The following is an 8,394-nucleotide window of genomic DNA, read 5'->3' as shown; positions in this document are numbered from 1 at the left end:
CTCCAATGCCCAAAGTAATTGCTTGGACTAATGAAGTGTTCCGACTCAAGGCAACAAGGAGAGCAGAGCCTCACGCCTGGCGAGGTGGGTGCTAAATACCAATGCAGTGATACCACATCGGGCTCCAACAAGCGCAGAGTTGGTTTTAATCACACTTTGACCGTATCCTCGGAGAACTCATGCATATGAAAACCAGGGTAGAAGTGGATAAAGATAAGACTGTTGATGAACCAAGGTCATACACGTATTTATTTTTTTTACTTAAAAAAACCTATACTCCTGTACTCTTGTTATCGTATGGTGTTACAACTGTATAAATGGATAATCAGAACTGAAATATTCATTACCTTGCTCAGTGTTGATGCTTTTGCATGGCTACGTTATTCATTTCCTTCAAAATACTTCAGCAGAATGATTGGCACAATTTTTCTCATCCCTCAAAACTTATGACACTATGATGCATCACTACTCACACAAGTGCAGAACCCACCTGGAAAGAGAAATATGGTCTTGCCTATCTTTACTTTCCCAAGATGTAGGACACAAAATTAATTGGAGATCTGGGATATATCGTTACATTTTTAGCTCATTTTCTGTCCCCCGGAAACGCTGATAAATTAGTAATACAAGATCTCCACGATGGTGTGGGATAGTTAATATTAGTTTTTGAAGTCATAGAAATGACTAGGTGCTGAGAGGCCAATCTCAAAGCAGCTGTAGACTTTTCTACACTTAATTAACATATTAACACATCTCACCCGTTGCCATTCTTTGCTACAACGCCAGGGTTCCATTATAATGACCATATGGTGAGCATACCTATTTTTCGACACCATTAAAGTGAGTTTTAGAAAAAGTCATAATTGACCCCAGGATTTGAGAACACTCAGGAACTTGGACCAAAGATCATTACACATTAACAGTATGCTTCCTGTGTTGACTGACGTCATCGTTCTATGGCTGCCGTGTTCCTTCTATAGGCCATTGGATTGGTATAGTCTAAGCAAACACACCATGCAACTAGACAATAATGGTGTCTGTTGGCACCGAAAAGAGCACATTCTCCCGCTTCTTGTTTCTCCAGGTGGAACCCTCCTCACAGCCCTTACCCCGCTTCCCTTTCCAATCAGTAAAGAACTCAAAACCCCCACCGTGATGACAGAGAAGAGACTCAAATGAACCAGCCAGAGCCCGCACGCTCAGCCAAAAGGAACGTCGAAATGTCAGCGAGTGCATCTCCGATCCGGTTAAGGGGAAGTCAAAGAAACCCTGAGGGACCTGCCCCCGAAGATTCAAAGCTGGCGAGATGAGTCTGGCCTGACTTCATCGCTTCCCGCTCTCTCCGTCTTTCCTCCCTCCACTTCTCCGATCTCCCTCCCTCAGCGCTGATGAAGTGAGGAGCTTCTCGCACAGGTGCTTGTTATCCACGTCCATCTGTCCGAAGAGGGGGGCTAGTCGACAGACGCCAGGCAGGGCAGAAGTTGGATCTCGGCTCAGTCCTTGATTTTCCACATCCTGTATTGTCTTTCTCTCAAGGTGTCGGTACCCGAAAGAAGGGAGGGTCAAAGGAATGGAAAATGAGCACAATGGTTTTTGAACAGTTGTGGAGTTTCTCGAGGCTGTCTAGTTTGGAAGCAGCAGTTTTGCTGACTCGTGTAGGTGTTATTGTGTAGTATTTTCCGCACTGCGGGATGTATTACTGATACTTAAACTGACAGTCAATACTCCGGGAGAGAGAAGGGTGAAAGTGTCACACAAACTAGAATCCTCTTCTTTCATTCTTATCTAGAAACCTCTGTATGTGAGTCTTGACACATTATTCACTGAAGCACCACTTGACACTCTCCTCATGCTGTACTGACTATAGAAACCAAACACTTTGCAGGAACAAAGATGCATTCATGAACTGGCGATAACACGCAAGTGATAGAAAACACACAAAGACGAATGCAAACATAGACATGTTACCACTTGAGCCAGTGTCAGTAGGGAAAGCCGCCGGTGGACTGGCAAGGGAACAGCACAGAAGGAAGGGAGCCAAATTCACCCTTGTGCATGAAATTGATAGGGTCCAAAGTCAGGAATGGTGCCATCTGTGATTGGTGGTTAAACTGCAAGAGTTCAGGTCATCGGAATACAAGCCGCTCTTGATCTGAGAGGATGCGTGTTTCAAAAAGTAACGCCTCTTGGGGGCAGGGGATTTCTTGACAAATGTTCTGTATGTTATCATGAGTCATAATGGTTTTTCCCGTCTCCCCATGTTTATGACGGATGCCATATGAACCCAACATATGGAAGCATTTGCTAACATAAGTGGTTTCACTAATTACAGACGACGATGATTATTATTATTTTAAAGAATCAATTCATGATATATAATGTACAAGCATCCACCATTTTTCATATGGTGCACAAAGTAGATGGGAGGTCTTGTCAATAAAGTGTCTCATTCTTGATTTTAAATCTAATTTAGACATGAAATGATAATTACATATTTTACAAATAAGCCAAAAGTATTGAAAACTGCTTGTTAAAAACCAGTTGATTACCATACCAGCTTCCAGGGAGCTAGGAATAATTAAGTTTATATAGAAATTGCATGAAATATATACACCATTCATTACACAGGAATGTTGACCCATAAGCCAGTTTAATCAACTTCATGTGCAGCCATTTAAGTAAACTGCAGGACAAAAGATGACACTTGACATGTTTTTTGACAAGGTCCACAAGATTAGTGTGTGTTTGTCTTGTACATTGACTATGTAAGGGGTGTACGACATAGGCCTATGTTTCAAAATAAAGTTTCTTATATACTAGTGTAATAATTGGACCAATACACTGTTCCTATTGGTCCAGAAGACGTTCTCAAAAGTTAATAATACCGTTTATATACCTCCTGAAAGTTCGCAGAGGTAAATAAACGGTTTTATGGACCTAGCAACAAGCTGTTGCCTTGGAGATGTAGCCATTGACCTTAACAACGTGGCATCTGCTCGGCAACAAAGTAGCCTAAATTGCCCCCCAAAAAACTAAAACAACCAAATATGGTTTCTGCACAGGTCCGCAAACGCCCCGCAATCGCTTCCCGTTTTAAAGAAGTATCTGAAGCAGACAGAAGACAAATTGATGTTGTGGATATGTTGCCTTGGAGGTGTAGTGACGTCACCAGTGCAAGTGCAGCTGATTGCTCTGACAACATGGCGTCTGCTCCAGATTCGACCTGTTTGATTTGTGATCTTCCCACATATTGTTGTAGTATATAAGAAACCAAATTTTTACTCCTCGACAGGTCAGCAAACGCTTTGTCTCCTCGATTTGTTAAATCGTTTTAACAAATCTCGGTTTACAAAGGCGTTTGCAGACCTCTCGAGGAGTAAACATTTGCTGTTTATATGCTTCAAATCAATTTATTTACATATACTGTAGAGGCATTTTTTTGTATTCACACCACATGCGTGTTACTTAACATTTCAAAGTAGTGAGGATATGCATTCTCTACAAAGGACCCTTATAAGGCATCCCAGTGCATTCAAAATCTATGTACTCCTTTGCAGGTGTGTAATAGTGATGTCCACGGTTTATAATCCTCTGTCCAATCATCTCCCGTCTCCCGTGTGGGGGCTGTCCCCTCCCAGCACATTCAGTCTAATAGGCCAGTGCTCCACGTTCCACACAAGAGACACCGCCTGGCACATTGGGACGCGCTTTAAACAGTCACCCCGACAACTCTGTTCGCAGTGCCTCGTTCCACAGGCTGGCTTGTCAGGAAGCCCTGGCAAACTGGAATTGTTGTTTCTTAATTGCCTGAGTGTCTGTGGATTTGTCCAGTGCTGACCACACTTTACAGCAGCCAACACAATCCGAAACAGCAGGATCCGCATGTGCATAACTGTTCTTCACCTGTCTCACCTCGATGCTGTGGCTCGTTGCGACAAGAATAGTTGCTTTTATCCGTTTAGAAGCACAATTCTCCTTGGCTTGTGCATTCTTACTGTCGGTTTAATCCAAACATGTGGAGAGTTAGCAATGTGGACAGAAATTGTGCGAAATAAACAGAGGCAACAGGCTCGTAGGACGCATTTGAACACTACCACAGAAACAACACAAACATACTAAAATCAGTCCAAACCCATTCATCACCAAAGGAGTATTTTGACTAAGCAAACTTGACAAGACCCGTTTCCCCGGTAAAGACCAAAGCTGGGCTGAGTACTGATATCTTGCCAGCATGCAGCCAAACATAGACAGCTATAAACGTCGATGCCAGTATTGCCAACTTTGCAACGTCATACAAGTCTCGTCTGACTACAGTTCCATCTGGCCCCTTGTATTCCCGCCTTACCAACTTGAGAGCACCAGCCGTTTCAAACTGGTTGGCGAGTGCTTTTGGACAAATAAACCTGACACAATCAAGAAGAAAGACTCCACCGTTGGACACATTATCGTAGGTCAATACAGGTGAGTAGATGTGATGGGCGACCTGCAGCAAATCTAAAAGAAGCCACTAAAACTGCAAATCCATATCTGGTGAGCACATTAGCGGAAACAAAATCAGATAATGGGATCTCACTCTTCTGCTGGTAAGGCAACAGCCACAAATCGAATCGCTTAGCTTGTGTCTTTGTCAGATTTGTATCTCATTTTCACCTGTCTCTTTCGTCTGAATACCACGGCTCAATTTGTAATCATCTCACCTGAACTGATCAAAATAGAGTGGTGGACTTAGAATTCTTCCCTCTCTTCAATTCGATGTTTGTCATCGACTTAGAACAAGGGGACAGACACTCAAACCTTACTTTGAATGTATTTATATCGTGATAAAACGACTAGCATTGGGCGCATCACCACAAGCCACTTTGTTGGTGTTATCCGAATGAGTTTCAACTGGAAAATCCATCGAGAGGTTTGCCTCGTGTAGTGTATGCATCCTGCGATACACGACAACTACTTTATCATACAGTAAAGCTTTCAAGTTGAATTAGCGGTTTAATTTGGTGAGTACTGTACTGTGTCCTTTGTTTACGGTTCCACGTCAAAGGAAATGGCAGGGTGTTAACTGTAGGCCAATGTTTTTCGGGGTAAGCACTTCAAGGTCTCAGACACAAATGGACATGTATTAATGTCAATTAGAATAATCGACGAATCAATTCTTTGCCCGCATCTTCACGCTTCTTAGTGGCTATGCCAGAGCCTATATTAGATCTTGCCCTCGATTCATTAAATAGTTTGGCCTTTCAGTGATTCTGTTAAATGTAATGACTTGCCGCTGTCTCCGACAAAACACAATGCATTGTTAGCAATAACTTGCAATTACCACCATTTGAGCTCCACTGTGAATCAGGCCTTATGAAAGCAGTGACAACTTAAAGACGAACCAAGTGTTGCATCTTACCGACTTACACAGATTTGTCTTTGACTCAAGACAGGATGACAGATACCCTCCAAGCTAACATGCAGAACTGCTGTAGGAGGCGAGTCGTTTCCAACATACTGAGAGCTGAGCTCCCTGTGGAGTTATGGTTTGTCACAGACATACCTTGGAGATTCCTTCTGTTTTTACACGGGGGTTTCATTAGGACGACGAATGTGTGTCAGTTTGATGACTCCGTGACAGCATGGCAATGATGCTGACTGACACGGTACAAGTGCATGCGCGCCACACACAGGCGCAAACAGACGCCTGGTCTTTCTTTGATGTCGAACATTTGTGCGGGTAACCACGGTCGTCCACTTATCACGGAAGTAAACACAAACCCATTCTGTGTATCAGCCCTCTCCTTCTTCTATCTGTGGATGCACAGTACCTCGGTGCCCGGGGAGTGGGTTCCTCTCCTGGGGGCGGTCACTTCCTGTGTGCGACACAGGGAACACCAAAGGCTCACTCGCTCGTCCTCATTATCGTCACCGTGGCGACGTCCATGTCACAGGCGCAGCTCCACTGGTACAACCACCCGGGAGGCCGTCACTGTCTCTCCCGGTGAACACGCACTCAGATTCAGCTAGGAACACACAGACAGACTGCAGTGAAGATCTAACTGATAAAATAATAGTATGCCGCAGGTAAACTGGCAGACAGTCAAACCAGACAGGCGGGCAGGAGGAAGACAGACAGGGTTACAGGAAGGCAGGCAGGCAAAGGCCTTTAAAGAAATAGTTCCCTGAACTTGAGTACAACACGGGAACGCTTTGAAAACTTCCACAATGAATCCTAAATTCCATGCATCAGTACTGCCGATAGTTAGTTCTTGTAAACAAGTGCAAATTTGGAAACAATTTAATCGTTTCAAAAGGAACTATTTAATAATGGTTGGGCCAAAAGGCTGTAGAGTAATCGTTTGCAAAGGTTTCAACCTTGGATTCAGACATCTGCAGAGACAAACACCCAATTGACCTCAGTTGAAGTGTGATTGACATTTCAAAACAAGTCTATTGATTAGGCCAGACTATTTCCTCTTGGATAACACACACACACATACTGGTATTCCCAACTTTTCTCAAAAGGCAGTAAACCAACAGCAAGATGCCATAACTGTATGACCTCTCTAAATATCAATGTTTAAGGCAGCAAATCGACAAATCAGAACACGTAAACACATGGTCACTCACACAGATGCATCGTAGCAAAGAGTGTGCCACAGAGAACAGATGACTTCTGTGTGTCCACGAATAACTAAATGTGTCCAGTAACTAAAGCAGCTGGAGACCAGCACATCTCTGGCCCTTTCTGAAGAGTGCTTGGAACTGATTAAGAGCATCTCTGTTTGGCCTGTAATAATCCCAGGGAGGTTCATACGATGAATTCTGACACTCACGTATACCACAGAGCAGAGACAGCCCCAAACCACTAAGCCGGAGGTTACAGTCTGAGCATCGTCGCGCTCTTTCACGGATCACACAGAGAGATGGAGGGAAGTTTACGTATGCATGAGACAGCCTCATGAATACCGTGGCTGGATCACCTGACAGGCCCGGTGGCTTTTGTTAAGGGCTGTTGGACAAATTACATATCAGAGCCCTCCAAAAGCTAGGAATATGTGAGGTATTGCGGTGAACCATGCAATGGAATCGCCTTTTTTTGAGGGGGGACATTCAGAGAGTCGGCAAAACAGAATTAATCTTCATTCATCAGTTTAGTTGATGAATAATTCTGTCTATGAGAGCACGGTGAAACCATGGATGTGGTCCTTTGGATTCGAAACAGAAAACGGAAGTCAACCAAGCTGCAGTCAAAGGTGATTTCACCTCCATTTGGTGTTCATCTTCTGTTGTTCAGCGTTGAGCCCTGTCCCTTAGTTTGGCCCTGCCCGAGTCATTCCCTAACCACACCAAGCAAGAAAAAAAAGAAAATAATAACTACCATTTCAACTAAACTACAATTTTACCTTTTGAGTCGTACTTTGAGATTGCTGTGTTCAAATCCAGGCCCAAATGAACCCTTCATCCACCTCGCTTCACAGTAAAGCCGCTGGCCTGACAAAAATATTTAGCCCTGCCACTCTCCCGATATTGGATATGTCACCCTCCATTGCCTGTGCCGTGGGCCAATGTCAAACTCATTCTGCCCATGGTTATTTTCAGTACAGAGAGCCACACAATAGCTTTTCAGGAGATAATGCTGTGCGGGAGGGGGATACCATAGAGGAATACTGATGATCTGTGTATGGTCTGACTTCACGCTCATCGGTTCTCTTTTCTTTTTTTTTTCCTTTTTCAGATTAATGAAGTGCGTTCCTCGCTGTGACTAACTCCGTGTTTGTGAATCGCATTCCTGTCCACTGCATGCGTTGTCTTGATTGTCTACGCATTGCACATTCAATAACTCGCATCTGTTCAACCCCACTTGTCAGATTTGTTTAAAAGAAAGCACTACCTAATTTACCTTTATGCCAAAAGTGTACTGTTAGCATATTAGCATTAGCCGTGTAGCAGACTGAAAATTGAGACCGCCAACCTGGCAAATGCAGGCGAGCAGGAGGGCCGGCGCCCGGCGCCACGTGGGCAGACAGCCACGCGTTACTACAGTGCCGACCACTTTGGCAAAACACCCCACCGGAAAACAGCCACCCCCGCGCCACACCACGACACCATAGCTCGCCGAGGGAGACGAACTTTACATGAAATGTCAGGAGGAAACACTGACAGTAACAGGTTAGCCGTAGAGATAATCCATTACAGCCTCTGATAGTGGTGGCGTTCTGGAAGCTTCCAGAACGAATCCCGTTCGGTCCTTCCCCCTGGAGGGGGGGAGGGGGCGTTTCTGAATGATAAGGGAAGATGAATGGCTGCGGTCTGGCCAAGCCTGTGCTGGCGGCCCTCAAGAAGACTAATACAGCATCTTCAAATATGTCTCGGCCCCACAGTCTCCACTCATGTGCCTGAGGGAATGTGCCA

The sequence above is a fragment of the Osmerus mordax genome, chromosome 23 (genome assembly GCF_038355195.1).
Source record: "Osmerus mordax isolate fOsmMor3 chromosome 23, fOsmMor3.pri, whole genome shotgun sequence".
Taxonomy (NCBI): Eukaryota; Metazoa; Chordata; class Actinopteri; order Osmeriformes; family Osmeridae; genus Osmerus; species Osmerus mordax.
Note: the sequence above shows the minus strand (reverse complement) of the source record.